The 17,789-nt window shown below is 40.9% G+C and overlaps 2 protein-coding genes and 1 pseudogene across 20 annotated transcripts in view; 2 read left to right on the top strand and 1 right to left on the bottom strand.

Moving 5' to 3' along the window:
• LOC127696398 (uncharacterized) overlaps positions 1-17,789 on the top strand; it is an 837,478-nt gene that overhangs the window by 485,901 nt on the left and 333,788 nt on the right. The window lies entirely within an intron of this gene.
• LOC127696386 (vomeronasal type-1 receptor 1-like) lies at positions 13,552-14,951 on the top strand (annotated as a pseudogene).
• The window catches only part of LOC127696390 (ubiquitin-conjugating enzyme E2 G1-like), a 167,488-nt gene continuing 165,931 nt past the window's right edge, over positions 16,233-17,789 (bottom strand). For all 3 annotated transcript variants that reach the window (XM_052199054.1, XM_052199053.1, XM_052199056.1), the window contains exon 8: positions 16,233-17,673. The gene's annotated coding sequence lies outside the window, so the exon portion shown is untranslated. The remainder of the gene's footprint in view (positions 17,674-17,789) is intronic.

The following is a 17,789-nucleotide window of genomic DNA, read 5'->3' on the forward strand; positions in this document are numbered from 1 at the left end:
GTGTGTGGTTTATGGTACATAAATTTACATATACACCCATTCACCCATAAATATACATATAGACAAACATATAAAAATATGTACATGTATACAAATATACACACCTATTCATGTATGTATATATTCATATACAGATACACACACATATACATGTATACATACTTAGAAGTATACATATATACACATATACAGATACATACACAGACACACACACACACACACATACAGATACATACACAGACACACAGATACACACACACACATATACATATATATACATATATGTTTACATATATATATGTTTACATATATATATATGTTTACATATATATATATATGTTTACATATATATATATGTTTACATATATATATATGTTTACATATATATATATATATATATATATATATATATATATGTTTACCATTGCACCCAGCTTTTTAAAAGACACCTAGAAACCTGTACTCGGGTCTTAATGTTTGAGCTATGTCCCCAAGACCTTCATGAGACCAAAAAGGGACCAGAGACAAAATTAGAACCAGAAAATTATCTCTTTATTTCTGGAGCTTTCAGACACAGAAACAAAGCTAGACTGTGACAGGTAAGAAAAACAATGATGGAAAAAGAGGGAAACAGGGAACCTAGAGAGGGAATGCAGTAAGATTCTGGGATACAGTAAGATAGATTTTGATGATGGAAGAAGCCTCACACTTATACTTTCACAAGTACAGTTACACACATGCATACACCCCCCCCCACACACACACCCTGAGCCTTGTTGAAAATAATTCCTTTTCATTCAAAAAGCTGGGTCTCATCTGCAGAGGTGGCACCAAGCTGCTATCTTGCACATCTGTCAGTTTCAAATGTAGAAGCTGTCAAAGAGATGTTTTTGTGAGTGAGTGTGGGAGTGTGGGAGTGTGGGAGTGTAGGAGGCAGGGGCTTTGGGGGCAGGGCACAGGTACACCATGAAGTTGAGAGGCCTCAGCAGGTAGAGGAAGATCCCGAGATCTCAGGATACTCTCCAGAAATCCATGCCTTGGGATGCAGCTCCAGTCCCTCCCAGGCAGAAGCTCCGATTTAGAAACCATCTCACCTAGTCTGGTTAGTTCCCTGTGAGCAAGGTGACCCTGGGAAATTACCTCTTGTTCTCACTCATGGTGTGTGTGTGTGTGTGAAGAGGTTGTCAGGGAGTCTGTCAGACCTCAGCCTCCTGGCCTTCTTTTTGTACTTTTAATATTTATTATTAACGTATAAGGTGTTATGCCCAGATCGAATTGTCCCCACAGACCATCAGAGACCACCAGGTGTCCAACATCTATGCAAAGCCAAAGAGTCTTTATTCCAGCTCAAGCACAGACCCCCAAATCTCTAAGCACACTGAAAACTGTGGAAGGTCCAGTGCTGGTACAAACCTTGCCTATTTATCATGAGAGCAGGGTGAGCAACTTTCCAACGTGGCAGTTACATGGGCAGTTGACATTTGCTTGGTTCTCATCTATTAGCTAGTGATGATTTCAGCTTGGTATGAACAATGGTTGCTAGCTAAATCAATCTACTTTGCTAGCTAAATCAATCTACTTTAGACATTAGGTACTTAAGAACTGATAGGTTGTTGCTAGGAGGGAAGTGACTATTTGCCAAGGAGAACTGGGATTGTTACCAGGCTGACATGGCTTTTAAAACAAGTTGGTATTTTTCCAGTAGCTGAGTTATTTCAGATGGCAAGTTAAACATAAAACAGAATCTGAAAGCAAAATCGAGTGTGTAGTGTTAAGATGGGCCCTTCATCACATGAAAACGAAAATCACAGGGAAGCTAAAACAATCCTGGATTATAAAGAACTACTGGAAGTATCACTCTCCCTGGTTTCAAGTTGTGCTTCAGAGCTGTAGTAATAAAAATAGCATGGTACTGCAAAAGAAACAGATACATTGATCAATAGAATCAAATTAAAGACTCAGATATGAATCCACACGCCTATGGACACCTGTTTTTTTCATTAAAAACAAAAAACCAGAAATACACACTGGGAAAAGGGAAGCATCTATAACAATGCGTGCTGGTCATGCTTGATGGCTACATGTAGAAGAATGACAATAGAACCCCATTTATCACTGTGTACAAAGTGCGGCCCCAGATGGATGCAGGAGTTTGAATCTGAACCTGACAGAAGAGAAAGAAGGAAATAGCCTTGAATGCATCTGCACAGGGAAAGATTTTCTAAAAAAAAAAAAAAGATAGTTGGCACAGATACTGAGATATCGGGACCTTGTGAAACTGAAAACAGAAAAAAAAATGCTGTCATTGGGACAAAGCAGCAGTCCACAAACAGAAAAAGATTGTTATGAATTACACATCCAACATAGGGCTTCTATCCTAAATATACAAAGAACTCAAGTATCAATAGAACAATGCAGGTTTTTTAAAATAGGGTATAGATCTAAACAGTTTCATCAAAAAGGAATCTCAAATGGCTTGGAAACGCTTAAAGAAATGTTCAGCATCCTTTGTACATCAGGGAAAAGCAAATCAAACCTACTTTAAGACTTAATCTTACACTTGTCAGAATGACTAGGATCAATAAAGTAGTGTCAGGTTATCATGACAAGGATATGGAGAAAGAGAAACATTCATCCATTGCTGGAAGGAATACAAACTTGTACAGTCACTATGGATGTAAGTGTGGCAGTTCCTTAGTAAGATAAGACTAGGTCTCCCTCAAGATCCTGCTACAACACCCTTAAACCTCCAGTAGACCCAAACACAACAGGCACAAAAAAATTAATGAAATGATTCTTAATTGTATTCTAGCATAGTCACAGATCAGTGCCTTGTCCAGTCATCATCAGAAAGGCTTCTTCCAGCAGCAGATAGGAAAAATAATTGTTTAAAAAAGTGTCATCATGAAGCTCATAGGTAAGTGAGTGGAATTAAAAGGAAAACAAAATAGAGAAAAACCTCCTGCGTGGAATAACCCACCCAGATAAATATTACATGTTCCAGTATATGTGGATATTACCTGTTGAGTCAATGTTAAACTAGCTACCATCAGTAAAACTACAGAAATTAGGTATAGATTTAGAGACAGTGGGGGTCTAGCTAGATTGTGTTAGGAAAGAGAAGTAGAATAGATAGTTACCATTGAGGGGGACTGGAATGGGAAGATCAAGTGGGGAACTGGAGAGGAGAGATGTCTAATATAAGGGCCATTTGAGGGGGAGTATGGAAACCTGTACAGTAGAATCTTCCTAAAATGTATACATATATAAGTGTGATCTAAATGAAACCATCAAATAATGGGAGAGGCCATTTGGTGAGAAGAGGCCATCTCTTCTCACCAAATGAAGTTTCTAGTCCTGGGCTTAGGTTATATCGAATTGACTTGTTCAGAGCTGTCTTGTGAGAATACCCAAGCAGCCCAGGTTATTTTCAGGACTATAGCTTGCTGACAGCAGAGACCATTTCTGAAAAGAACTAAGCAATTCAATGAACATGCAGAATCCAAGCTAATATGCCTACACAAAGCCTTTAACCCTGTGTTCTATTGCCTTTGGTACAGGAAGGTACTCTGCATGCTACAAAAAGCAAAACATAAACACCAAGTCATCCACAATGGTGCCCTGCTTGCAAGATATGCTGGTGCAATAGAGTCAGAAAGTTTGTAAGAGTAACCAGTCAGTGTCTGATTTGACCTAAGGCCCACTCCACAAGAAGGAACCCACACCCAACTCTGGTTGGGTGGCCAGATACCTGAGACTGAGTAACTAAGTGGCAAAACCAAATGATACTCGTCCAAAAGAAAAAAGTGGCCATCAAACTAATCCTAATGGCATTTTGTCATACTCACAGATCAGCACTTTGCTCAGCCATCACCAAAGAAAATTCCTCCTGCAGGAGATGGAAACAAATACAGAGACCCACAGCCAGACATGAGGAGACTGAGAGAGCTAGAAACACTCAGCCCTACATTGGTTATGTTTACTAAATCCCTCCCCTGAGGGCTCAGGAAACCCCATGGAAGTGGAGGCATAAAGAGTGTAACAGCCAGCAGGGGTTGAAGGACAACAAGAAAACAGGCCCTCTCAGTCAACAGGAGCAAAGATTGTATGAACTCAGACTGAAGCAGCAAGTTCAGGACCCACACAGGTTGGCACAAGGTCCTCTGCACATATATTATGAGTGCAAATGTAGGTTTGTTATGGGATTCCTGAGTCTGTGAATGAGTGTGTCACTGGTTCTTACGCCTTCTTTTGGGCACTTTTCCTTCTCTCTGTTTATTTTGTACAACTCCAGTATAACAGATTTTTATTGTAATCATTACATTTCATGTTTTCATAGCTCTTAGAAGTATTCCTTCTTAGAAGTCTATTTTTTTCCTAATGGTAGAAAGAGAGTAGATCCAGGTGGAAGAAGAGGTAGGGAGGGAATGGGAGAAGTAGAGGGAAGGAAGACTGTGATCAGAATGCTATGTGAAGAAAAAACAAAATTCTCTCTTCAATAAAAGAAAAGGAAAGAAAGTAGAAGTCATTATTTAGATGAAGGAAAGTGATAGAAAAAGGCAGCATGCTGCAGGAAGGAGGGTGGTGGGAGGAGGGTGGTGGGATGAAGATGAGGGAAGAGGGTGGTGGGAGGAAGACAGACAAAACAAAGTGTTATAACATGTGTATAAAATGTAATTGTGAATCCTCTTATTTGCATGCTAACTAAAATTTTCCTTTAAAGGGCTGGAAGGAAGGCTCAGAAGTCAATAGTACTTGTTGCTCTTGCAGAGGACTGGGGTTCAGCTCCCAAAATCCATCTTAGATTCCTCACAAACATCTGTAACAGCAGCTCCACAGGCTGCAATGTTGTCTTCTAACCTCTGTGGCACCCACAGGAGAGTGTTCAAACACCTACACACACACACACACACACACACAAACACACACACACACACACATGCATGCTTACATACATACATAAACATACATACATACATACACATACATACATACATACATACATACACATACATACATATAAACGTACATACATAGACACACATACGTAGACACACACATACATACATACATACATACATACATACATACATACATACATAAAAAACCACAATGTTTAAAACTCTGGGAGACTTCAGTGAGTAGACACATGAGTCTGTCCTTGAGAGTATTCTATAGTGAACTGTGAGTTGGTAGTTGATGGGTGTGGATCCCAGCTGTGTCTACATGATGCCCCATGAGTCAGGATGCTCTTGGGACTCACTTCTGTGACTGTGCACCTAGACTTCTTGGAGTCCACTTGGAACTCAACTTTGATGATGTGACATAGTCAGCCATGACTCCATGGATATCTGTGTGTGGATGGAGGAAACAACTACTACTGTGACTGCATGGACAGTGGATTCACACGGCCACATTGTGAGGCTTTGATACCTCATTGTTGGTCAAAGCCTTGTCACAATGATAGAAGATGTGAAGACACTATTGACAGCTAAGTTTGTCACTGCTGGCCTAGATAAATAGGTGCCCTGTCTAAGACAGACATAAATGTGCTGATCTGTCCTCCAAGGATCAATAGTACATCATAGGCCTGCCTTCCTACCTTGGAGCCTCAGGCTATGTTTGTATCTGTCAGCCTGGATTCACACTAATTGTCCTCTGAGAGGCTCCACCCAGCAGCTACTGAAAGAGATGAGAAGACTCACAGCTAAATGTGAGACCAAGCTCAGGAAGTCATGGAAGAGTTGTGGGGAGGATTGGGGAACCTTTAGGGGATAGGGACTCCACAGAAGACCATCAGAGTCAGCTGTCCAATACCCTTGGGAGTTCCAAGAGACAAAGCATCAGCCAAGGAACATAGGAGTGCTGGACCTAGGCCCCTGCACTTATGTAGCAGATGTGCAGCTTTGTCTTCATGTAGGACCCCCAACAACTGGATTGGGGGCTGTCCCTGACTCAGATGCCTGACTGTGGATCCTGTTCCCCTAACTGGGCTGCTTTGTCTGGCCTCAGTGGGAGAGGCTGTGCCAAGTGTCACAGTAACTTGAGGTGCCTGGGTGGGTTGGTACCCAGGAGGGACTTCCCTTTTCTCTGATGTGAGAGGGAGAGGTGAGGGAGACTGGGAGGAAAAGGGGAAGTGGAGGGGTGAAAACAGTTTGTAAAGTGAATCAGTAAGTAAGTAAGTAAGTAAGTAAATAAATAAATAAATAAATAGAAAAAATTAAAAGTTTAGGAGAGAGCATATCCTGTTCTAGCAGAGAAACAATATTTGGTTCCTAGCACTCACATGGCAGCTCACAACCATATGTGTCCCCAGTCCCAGGGTATCAGTCACCCTTTAATGACCTCTGCAGACCCTGAATTCATGTAGTACATAGACATATAAGCAGACACAAGTCCATTCACATAAAATTTTAAAACTGAAACATTTTTAAGAGGAACTAGAAAAAGTTAGGGGAGGGCTGCGTGTGTGGGTGAGCGCCCGGGCCAGGCCTCCCCACTTCCAACAGGGCGCTTGCTTCAGCTCTGGGGGACTGCCTAGGCTTGTGGTCTGGCATCCAGCGGGATGGAGGAGGCCTTGCTTGCCCGGGGAGGCCGAACTCAAATGGTCCTGCTCAGCGCATTGGCCAAGGCCCAGGAGTCAGCTGGAGGTGTGCACCGAGGAGCAGCAGGGCCCGCGGAAGAGGCTGCTGTGGCTGCCTCTGCCCTACGAAGGCCTGACGTCACTGCCGCGGGCTCTGGGTGGCGGCTTCCTGCACCTCCAGCTCCTGGACAGAAGGGGGCGGCAATGAGCTCAGGCGCTGGGACCCGAGCTGCCACTGCTGAGCGGCCTGCGCACAACCAGCTTGGCTGCCCAGGCTCCCTGCCTGGCCGCCGCTCTGTCTGCTGCAGCCTCCAGTGCTCAACCTTAGAGGCTGCTGCTACCAGGAGGTGCCCGCCTAGCTGCTGGAGCTGCAGACCCTCAGCCTGGGTGGCAACCGGCTGCAGAACATCCCAGCCCGCAGAGATCCAGAACTTGTGGAGTTTAGAATGTTTATGCCTTGGAGGAAACTTCATGAAAGAAATCCCACCAGAATTAGCAAAGCTGCCTTCTGTCATTTGATTTTAAGAGCTCTGACACCTGGGCTTCGAGGGGGGCTCCCACTTCTCTGATGAGAAGGGGAGGGGAAAGGGGGTAGAGGCTGTATGAGGGCGGGGCCCTGGGAGGAAGGAGTGGTTGATACTGGGATGTAAGAGAATAAATTTTAGAAAAAGTACTCTGATCTTCTGTAATCATTATGTTTACAAAATGACATTCTAGAGTATTCCACTTTCCCTTTGGACTCTATTAGACCGAATATGAAAGTATTATTTTACTTTTTTTCCTACACAGGGTTCCTTGTTTGATAATCATTTGGATGAAATTTTCATAATAGCAGGAAGTTTTCAGACTGTATTACTTTATTAAATGTTTCTATTTTCCTATGCATTCATTATTTTTTAGAATTTTAATTTTGTGTGCTTGTGCAAACACCAGTGCATGTGTTCATGAGTGAGTGTATGAGTGTGCGTGTGTGTGAAGTGTGTTGAGTTCACATTCATAGCTATCCCTAAATGCAAGTGGTCTTCAGGCCACAGGCTAGACATACCTCAATGGCCATAGTCACTCCTCATAGAGAATAGAATAAAAAGAGCACTACTGTGCATGTCTGAACTATACTGAGAAACTCAGAAGTCTTGCTTATTGCAGGTTTTCACAACATCTCCTGATTGAAAAATGGTCCACACCAGCTGATAATGTCAGAACTCCTGGGGCATCAGGCAACAACCTCATAGCAAGAGATCTGGAGCGCACAAGGAATGTCCACACACAATCTCAATTTCATATAACTAGAGATGTCATAAACTACATTAGGGAATAAGCTAAGAACTTGAATTTGCAAATTGCTCTAAATCTATGAAGAACTGATTTGGAATTTTGATGGTGATTGATTGCATTGAATCTATAGATTGCTTTTGGCAAGATGGCCAGGTTTGATATATTAATCCTGCCAATCCATGAGCGTGGGAGTTCTTTCCATCTTCTGAGATCTTCTTTGATTTCTTTCTTTAGAGACTTGAAATTCTTGTAATACAGATCTTTCACTTGCTTTGTTAGAGTCACACCAAGGTATTTTAAATTATTTGTGACTATTGTGAAGGGAGTTTTTTCCCTAATTTCTTTCTCTGTCTGTTTATCCTTTGAGTGCAAGAAAGCCACTGATTTGTTTGACTTAATTTTATATCCAGCCACTTTGCTGATGTTGTTTATCAACTTTAGGAGTTCTTTGGTGGAATTTTTAGGGTCACTTAAGTATACTATCATATCATCTGCAAATAGTGATACTTTGACTTATTCCTTTTCAAATTGCATCCTTTTGACCTCCTTTTGTTGTCTAATTTCTCTGGCTAGGAAATCAAGTACTATATTACATAGGTATGGAAAGAGTGTGCCGCCTTGTCTGGTCCCTTATTTTAGTGGGATTGCTTCAAGTTTCTCTCCATTTAGCTTGCTGTTGGCTACTGATTTGCTGTATATTGTTCTACCTACGTTTAGGAATGGGCCTTAAATTCCTGATATTTCTAAGACTTATAATGAAGAGGTATTGGATTTTGCCAAATGCTTTCTCAGCATCTAATGAAATGATCATGTTTGTTTGGTTTTTTTTTGAGTTTGTTTATATAGTGGATTATGTTGATGGATTTCCATATCTTAAACCATCCCTGAATCCCTGGGATGAAGCCTATTTGATCATGATAGATGATTGTTTTGATGAGTTCCTGGTTTCATTTTGCAGGAATTTATTGAGCATTTTTGCATCTATAATCATAAGAAAGTTTGTCTGAAGTTCTCTTTCTTTTTTGGGGTCTTGTGCAGTTTAGGTGTCAGAGTAATTGTGCCTACATAGCCACTACCCATACATTGGGTAGTGTTCTTTCCATTTCTAATTAGTAGAATAATTTACAAAGAATTGTTATGAGTTTTTCTTTGAAGGTCCGATACAATTCTGCATTAAACCCATCTGGTCCTGTGCTTTTTTGTTTGGGAGACGATTAATAATTGCTTCTATTTCTTTAGGGGTTATGAGACTGTTTAGATCATTTATCTGCTCCTGATTTAACTTTGGTATTTGGTATCTGACTAGAAAATTGTCCAGTTCATCCAGATATTCCAGTTTTGTTGAGTATAGGCTTTTTTAGTTGGATAGGATGAGGTTTTAAATTTCCTCAGTTTCTGTTGTTTTGTCTCCCTTTTCATTTCTGATTTTCTTGATTTGGATACTCTCTCAGTTGCCTCTGGTTAGGTTGGCTAAGGGTGTATCTATCTTGTTGATTTTCAGAGGTGCTTAGGCAAGTATACTCAGTATATACCCTGGGGATTGTAGGAGACAAACTGACATCTACCATCTTAGATTCTCTGGTGAATTTATCCTTTAATTTTATTACCATTAAACTCAACAACTCTCTTCACCTAACCAGAAGATATTTAGACTGTCTCCATTACATAGTTTTCAAGTCTTACTAATTTATTTATTTTTTTTATTGTGTGTTTAGATGTATGTGCAATGTGTGTGACCTTCCCCTGATCTTGAGAGGGCTAACCAAACCTTATTTGTCTACCACAATCGGTCTTCTGTTGACCTGGGTGGAGTCTTCCAACATAGATGGAAGTCTCAGGCCTTCTCCCCACTTCAACTTCCTGCAAGAAAACAAACTGTTCATTGAGCTTGCTTTGCAATTCAATCCAGCAAAGAAAGATCTTTGGGTTTTTCCCCTTATATATTGAGAGCTGAACATTAAACTTTGAGACTTGATCAGAATGAATTTTGTCTTGGCTCATTATTTTCTCTTGCCTGTCCCTCTTTCATCCCCAGCTCTCCCTCCTGGTAGACCCAGTTCTCTGTGGCTGCTCAACAGCTACTTATGCATATTAGATACTGGTGTCATTGTGTTATGGATGGGCCTGGTGCTGTTCTTGTGAACCAATCACCTAATTAATGAAGGTGCCCATCACTGGGCGAGTAGGCTGGACTTCTTGGTTGGACAGAGAAAGAGAGGAAACAGGAGAGAGTTACTTCCTCTAGGAACCAGGTCAGTAGAGAGGTCAGATGTAGCTGTTAGAGTTTCTTAGTATCATGGTGGATTTGCAAGGATCTTCCACCGGAGGGATCAGATTTTACTAAGGCTTACAAGATTGCATTTATTTGCTGCACTGTAAGACTGAGTTACCATTGTTTCTCAACTAAGTTTGTGCTACATTTTCCTCCATGTTGCACCTCATCTGGGTTCAAGAGAGAAAGGTATGGTGGCCAAGTGTGTGTTTGCCTGAGGTGCTCCACAAAGGTCGTGAGGGATTTGAAGTACGGGGTTGGAGTGGTAGCAAACCACCAATAGGAACCTAGTGAGCTAGGTGGAGATGTTTCAGAAGCTCCTGGACAGTGACTCTCCATGAATCTCTATTGCATGGTCCCTGGGGCAGAGGGTTTGAGGCACAAGCATGGGAACGTGCCAATCACACTTTTTAAATATTTCACTCAACATCATTGCATCCATGTTGAGATAAGGAGACGAATTGAATAAGTAATTTCCCCTCTGATACCATGTAAATGAAAGAAATAACTCAAGTATGTAGCTTTTAAATAATACTACAATTTTCATTTTTAGTTACTTAAAAAATAGGCTATTCCATTGATTCTAAAGTGTAACTAGGTAATCCCTAGTCTCAAAGAGAGTCTATCCTTTGGCATCACTAACCCAATCCACAGACACTTTGGAGTAGTGAGAAGGCTGTTGAATATCCTCTAACCTGTATAGATAATGTATATATTTGAGAGCTGTGGGAATGAACACTACAACAAAAGATCTATAACATCAAAGTGCCTGGCTAGATACCCTACATGTCTCACAGGAAATTGCCCATGTGTTATGATATACAAAAAAAAATGTAATAAGTCTCTCTCTCTCTCTCTCTCTCTCTCTCTCTCTCTCTCTCTCTCTCACACACACACACACACACACACACACACACACACACACACAGAGAGAGAGAGAGAGAGAGAGAGAGAGAGAGAGAGATAAATATAGATATAAATGATATATAGATGATATCAATATAAATGACAAATAGAAATAGATCAACTATGTTTTTAAAATTGTAAACTAGTAGGTTTTAATGGAGCCTTAATATTATTATTAACTTTTCCTTTTCTCTGATACATGCTATATTTCCAAGATAGATTAATTGTCTACAGTCCATTGTCTACTTACATCCTTTAAACAACTGTGTTCTAACAAAAGTCCCCTAACCATCTATATTTTACTTCACTCCTGACCTTTATAAAGTATTCCAAGTGAAACACACATAACTCAAGATTCAAAACTAATGTCTAAAAATTGGGGAAAATGCAGAACATTTCTTTTAATTTGTGGAGTATCATATGCATAATCATCAAATTACCTAAAACATTCATAATTACATTTTGCTTAAGAGATGTATAATCCCCATTGTATAGCGATCCATTCATTAACTGATGGACAATTAACCTGGTTCTATTTCATGGCTACTGTGAATACAGTGGGATGGACAGGGATGGTTCTCTCTATTAGTCAATGATTGCTCAGCCCATATCCTTTACTGTATGTACAAAATTGATTATTTACATTTAGAATCTATAGAAAATATCACAACCTATTATACTTCTAATAAGCCTTCATGGTATATTAGAAAATGAGTCATGATCTACCTCAAAGCAAACGGACATTGGAATAACGCAAGGACATATGAGTTAACACAGGCTTCTGTTGCTTGATTTGTCAAACTAAAATATCCTTGTCCAAGAATAGGAAAATGCAAGACTCCAGATAACATGCTTATGGGCTTTCTGATGTCAGCACAAGTTTGCAACAGTGAATGTATACAGTGTAATGCAGTCCCTGGAAATACACCTAACAATTCTCTTGATCTCCCTGGTAGTACACTTCTCCACACCTGATGACAGCACCAATTCTGAACTTAGATTTCCCCAAAGAAAGTAAGGAAACTTGTTTTAACCTCTGTTCTACCCACTATGACCTAGAAAACTCTTGGGCCTCATTGATTACTAGAAGGAAAGCATATTGATTTGTACTGGGGATACATGTGTTTTCCATTTAGAGGTATTCTAGAAGCTGTATAAAGCCATGCCCAGTAACAACACAGATGACAATGTATTGGACTCTGTAAGCGACGTCTGTCCCTTTGTGGGCTCTGATATCTCACCTCATTCAGCCATTTGCACAACATTTCCTGGAAGATATGAGACTTCACCATTCCTTTGGATCTGTCTTAGGGAACAGATACACTGAAAAGATCTTCAACAGGAAATGAAATCAGAGCTTTTTCTCCAGTACCTGATTAGGAGCAGGCCTTCATCCCTGTGAGTAAACCCCATCCTTGTGGTAGGTAAGATTCCTGCAGCTTTATGTTTCTGTTTAAAGTTCTATTCTCCTCCCTACAGTCCAGTGTATTCTGAAGTCAACATTAATCATTAGAAGGAATTTGTTTTTGTCTCCACAGTTTACATAATTTTGTCAATGATTTCTCTAGGCAAAAGAAATGTCTATGTCATGGTGCAGCACTCATCTGAAAATGCCTTTTAATGTGACTTTCATATGTGATATGACAGATTTTTAGTTGTTGGATAAAAGCTTATTGTTTTTATAAAAATCAACATAAACCATGTAAGTTGGAGACTAAACAGGAGCATTCAAAATCTGAGTTTTAAAAAAATCTCTGTATGCAAAGACTTTAACAGAGGTGACAGTAATGTTTTTGGATTGTGATTGATGAAAACTGGTCATTTATCCAATATAATTCCAGCATCAGATTCATTAGAAATACAGTTAAAATGTGGACATTTGTGAATCAATGATATGCCTGGGTCTCTCAGTTTTCTTCACAATAGATATTACAGGTATATATCAATATTGTCCTTTATAAACAGAAAGCTATTGACTTTTTCAGAAATATTTTCTTTCTAAACAATGATGAGTACTATAAAAGTATATAAACACAGATTGGATTATTTTAAGGGAACAATCTTTATAACATTCTATATAAAGATCTTAATTCAAGTTCTTATATAAAGTAAGAATATTAATTTTTCATTATCATTTGTTAAAATTATTTGATATATTTTTAGTTTATATGCACTGGTGTTTTGATGGTATGTATGAATGTGAAGGTGCCAGGTCCCTGGAACTGGAGTTACATACAGTTACAAGGGTCATGTAGATGCTGGCAATGGAGTGTGGGTCCTCTAGAAGAGGAGCCAGTGCTCTTCACCACTGACCCATGCCCCCATCTCTTAATTATATTTTGGAATATTTAATTATCTTATGAATATGATTGTTCTGCCTGCTTGTTCAATCAAAACTGCATAAATACAGTTCCTCAAATATGAGCAGACTAGGACCATCTCTTCAACAACAAATTACTATTTTTAGCACATTGTTTTGAAAGATAATGTTGAATTCCAATGGAGCAAAAATGCACTCATGTCTACAGATATACATGTATACACATGCAGAACCCATAATGTGTAGAAATATGTGTTTATGGTGTTGAACATGAGAGATAGAGTTCCATCACATGCACAATTCCATCATGAGGGAAAGGAAGCAAAATAAGTGTAAATTAAATATTCTTGGTTTTTTTCAGAGAAAACTCTTGTAGTGACAAAGCAGGGCCACATTCTTGAGATAAAAGACTCCAAAAACAATTGAAAATCTCAAATAATTGGGAAGACTCTTGAAGACAACAGTGTCCTACCTGATCCAATGAAGCTATCTCCATGTTATCTCAAAATAAAACCCTGAATACTACAGAAGAAGTGGCTCTTCAGATACTTTTGCTTTGCCAGGCTGAGGTTGGGACTGTGGGCAACATTCTTGTGTTTCTTCATAATTTATCTCCAATTTTGACTGACACTCATCTGAGGCCCATTCAAGTCATTCTATCAAACTTAGCTGTGGGCAATACCTTCAATCTCCTCTTCTTGACATTTCCAAACCATATTACAGTTTTGGCTCCAAGGAAGCCTCCAACTGACCTCACAGGTAAACTTTCATACTTCTTTCACATGGTGTCTCAAAGCACAAACATGTGTTCTACCTGTGCCCTGACCACCTACCAGTTTGTCACTCATGTTCCTGGTAATTGGACAAGGGTCATGCTCAGAGAAATACCCCCAAGTTCATGACATATTTTTGTTACAGTTGCTTGTTTTTCAGTGTCTTAAATAATGCGTACATTCCAATGAATGCTAGTGGTCCACAGAAAAGACACAATGGCACTGATTCTAAAGGTAAGTGGATCTGATCCCTCTTTGTTGTCAGTGTTGGCATTAGCTTATTGTGGTTTGCCCAGGACATTTTATTTATCAGCATCATGATCTGGACCAGTTTTCTCTATGATGATTCACCTGAAGAGACACCACCAGAGAATGCACTATATACACAACCACAATCAGAAGCTCAGAGTCTATGCTGAGACCAGAGCAGCCCACACTACAGTCATGCTGGTGGTCACATTTGTGACCTTTTATCTTCTAGACTGTATTTGTACTTTCTTTCACATTTCTTTTGTGAACACTCATTTATGGGGGAGGTATGTCAAAGAAGTTCTGACTGTAAGCTTGCCCACCGTTTCTCCCTTGCTGTTGATCTTTAGGGATCCTAAGGGTCCTTGTTGAAGACCCTTCATGGTGGGGCTGCAAAGCCATATGACTGGGGTAAGAAGTCTGGAGCAAGAGAGTGAGGTCAAGATGTGTCCAACCCATGAGAACCTAAGCCTGAGACTGGAAGGAGTAGGACTGTTCCCTCCTCTCCAGAGTTGGACCCTTGTATGTAGCCTGTACAACTTCCACGTCTGCCATGCAATATAGTCATGGATCCTGGTGGCCAGGTTTTGCCTTAAACTTCCTATCTCCTTATTAAGACAAGCCCAGCTATCAGTGCGAGTTCTTCTTCATGTGACTGATGAATTTCAAGCACCTCAGCCTCTGGAAATGATGTACACTCAACACAAAACACTCCCCACACACCAGGGTTTAACAGCCATTCTTCACCCCTAATAAAGAGAGCTAATTCAATATAAATTGTCTCCAGAGAAGGTTTTTTATTCTGAAGTCACATTGGCTGAGATCCTGTTAAACCATCTACCAGGCTAAGCTTCGGTGCTTCAGGTAAAGCAGGTGGGCTGTGGTACCATTATATCCCAAGGGCAGAGCAGACTTGGGGCAGAAACTGGCACACTATGAGGATCCAACAGGATCTCTGGTTCAAGCAGGACTGGATGAGTTCATGCCAACCTTTGACATCATCCCAAAGACCCCAAGCCACCATAATCTGAGGTCCCTCAGGCTGATTTTTCTATTTTGTTTTGATTTATGCAATCAAGTCTGGTTCAGAGGCATGGAAAGGACAATGAAATCATCCGGCCATGTTACTCCCCAAACCTCTACCTGAACCCCAATAGTCCATGTGGGCATTGGCAAAAACCTTCTAACTTTTTCTCCGCAAAAGGGGGTAAAACAGGTTACATGGCAGCCAAAAAATACTGCTAGGGTAGTTACCTGAACTCTTAAACCTGCAGTAAGGTGATATTTTGGGACAATGTGGAATCCCCTGATAGCTGCAAAGCCTCTGAAATATTCTTCTCTTGATCAGGTATTTCTTTTCCTTTTCTATCATGGGAAATATCTCATCATAAAAAATCATGCAGATTATGAAATTAAACTCCTGTGTAATAAAACTAACTTCAAATAAAACTCCCCTTTTTGGGGGATGGAATTAATGAAACAGCACCATTTATGGTCATGGGAAATTCTTACAACTGACTCACAGATCCAGGTCTTTTACCTGACTTGGCACAGTGACAGCTAAGAAGGGAAAACTCCATCCTTCCACTTTTTGCTTTTCATAGCTATTAGGGATGTTTTTGTACAATGTGTGATGATGTGTCTCTGTCCTTCTATGCCTGTCTAAGAAAATGTTAATATAAATTTGTTAAAATAAAAAGCCCATGACCTCTATCGAAGTGCAGATTTGTAAGGTGGACTTCTGAACAGAGGGAGGAAGTCTGGTATAGGGAGATTTTCTTCTAAGACACTCAGGAAGTCTTACTGCAAAATAGAGGAGAGGAAACTAGCCGTGTGTCATATTAGTATAAATGTGATAACTGAATTATGAGCTAGTTGGAACAAGCCTCACTTAAGGAAGGATTCTCTTCCCCTACTTGAATACAGGCTTTCCTGAGGTCATGGACAAAGTGCTAATGCAGAGCAGCCACAAGGGGACAGTACACCATCACTTTATAACTGGCTGCAAGGCCAGCAGAATTCCTGACTTCCTTATTGGCAAAGTTTGGGGCCCCCATGCCCTCAAAACTTCCTTCTTATTTCCTGCTAAGGGACTATCAGGGAACAGGGACCACTCAACTACACAGTGCCTCCAAAAGGGCCAGCAGGGAGTGCTGGCTGCACAGCTCTTCAGCGCCTCCCACAGGGCAGGCAGGAAGTTCTTACTTCACAGCTCCTCAGTGCTGTGCACCAGGGACAAACTCAATCCTCAGGCCGACTCCAGATATGAGCCACAGGAAGTAATTACTGCACATATGGATGCCCAGTTTTCTTCTCTGTCACAGAGGGGACTTCTGATTCACGGGAAATGTGTGGTTGTTATGAGCTGCCAAGTCACTTTTCTCAGAGTTGAGTACTAAGATTTGGGGCTGGGTGGGATGGTGTATGTTTTTAAAGAGTGTCAGTCATTCTACACTGTCCTCAAACTCCCTGTGGGGAGGATGATGCTGAGTGTCTGGTCCTCTTGCTTCTACCCTTCAATCCTAGGTTTCTTGCCATAGACACCACATTGATTTGATGTTGGCCTAGAACACAGGGACTCCTGCATGCTACTGATACTAAGCTATATCACTAATCCTGTTGTTGCTGTTGTCGTCGTCATCGTTCTTGTTGTTTTTAGGATTCACACTGCCACCCAAACTAGACTCTTTTTCTCTATATGTACAGGCTGGTCTTGACCATAAGACTAGTCTCTTACACAGGAGACAGGCCTACTGAGCCTTCAGACATGAGATGATATGCATACACCTTCACCATAGCTCTGACATCTAGTCTTAATTAAAATCCGCAAACTCCCTAGAAATGACTAAATGTGAGTCAGGTGAGATTGCCCAAGGAGAGAGAGCACTAAATGTTGAAACAGCAGAATGAAGCCCCATCTTGCCACTTCCCTCTGCTGCATGTTTGGGCTCAGGCTTGTAGTCACTTGTGCCTTCTCTTCTGTCCATCATGAAGCATAGAGAAGTTACATGAGGTTAGCTCCACAGCTGCTAGTCAGAACACACCTGCTTACCTGGGCAAGAACAAGAAATGTGCACACACTCAAAGGAATGGAAGCAATCTTCAGATGTGTCCAGCTGAGTGCAGGCTCCAGGTAGAGACTTGCAGCTGAGATGAGACTGGACTCCAGCTGCACAGCAGGTTGCTGCTCATCAGAAGGGTCTCTAGATTCACCCTGGTCACAATAGCCATCATTCTCACACAGTGTGGAACTTGGTGGGGTGTCTGACTTCCCGTTGATAAGGCAAATGGTGGCCTGGAAGGAAGAAGCGTAGCAAGGCAGGAGGTGAGGAACTCCAGGGTAGAAATGGTGGAGAGAGAGGGCACAGCTGCCCCTGGAGTCACCCCACAGCTGTGGTTTTCATAAACTTT

This window comes from Apodemus sylvaticus, chromosome 11 (genome assembly GCF_947179515.1).
Source record: "Apodemus sylvaticus chromosome 11, mApoSyl1.1, whole genome shotgun sequence".
In the NCBI taxonomy this organism is placed as follows: Eukaryota; Metazoa; Chordata; class Mammalia; order Rodentia; family Muridae; genus Apodemus; species Apodemus sylvaticus.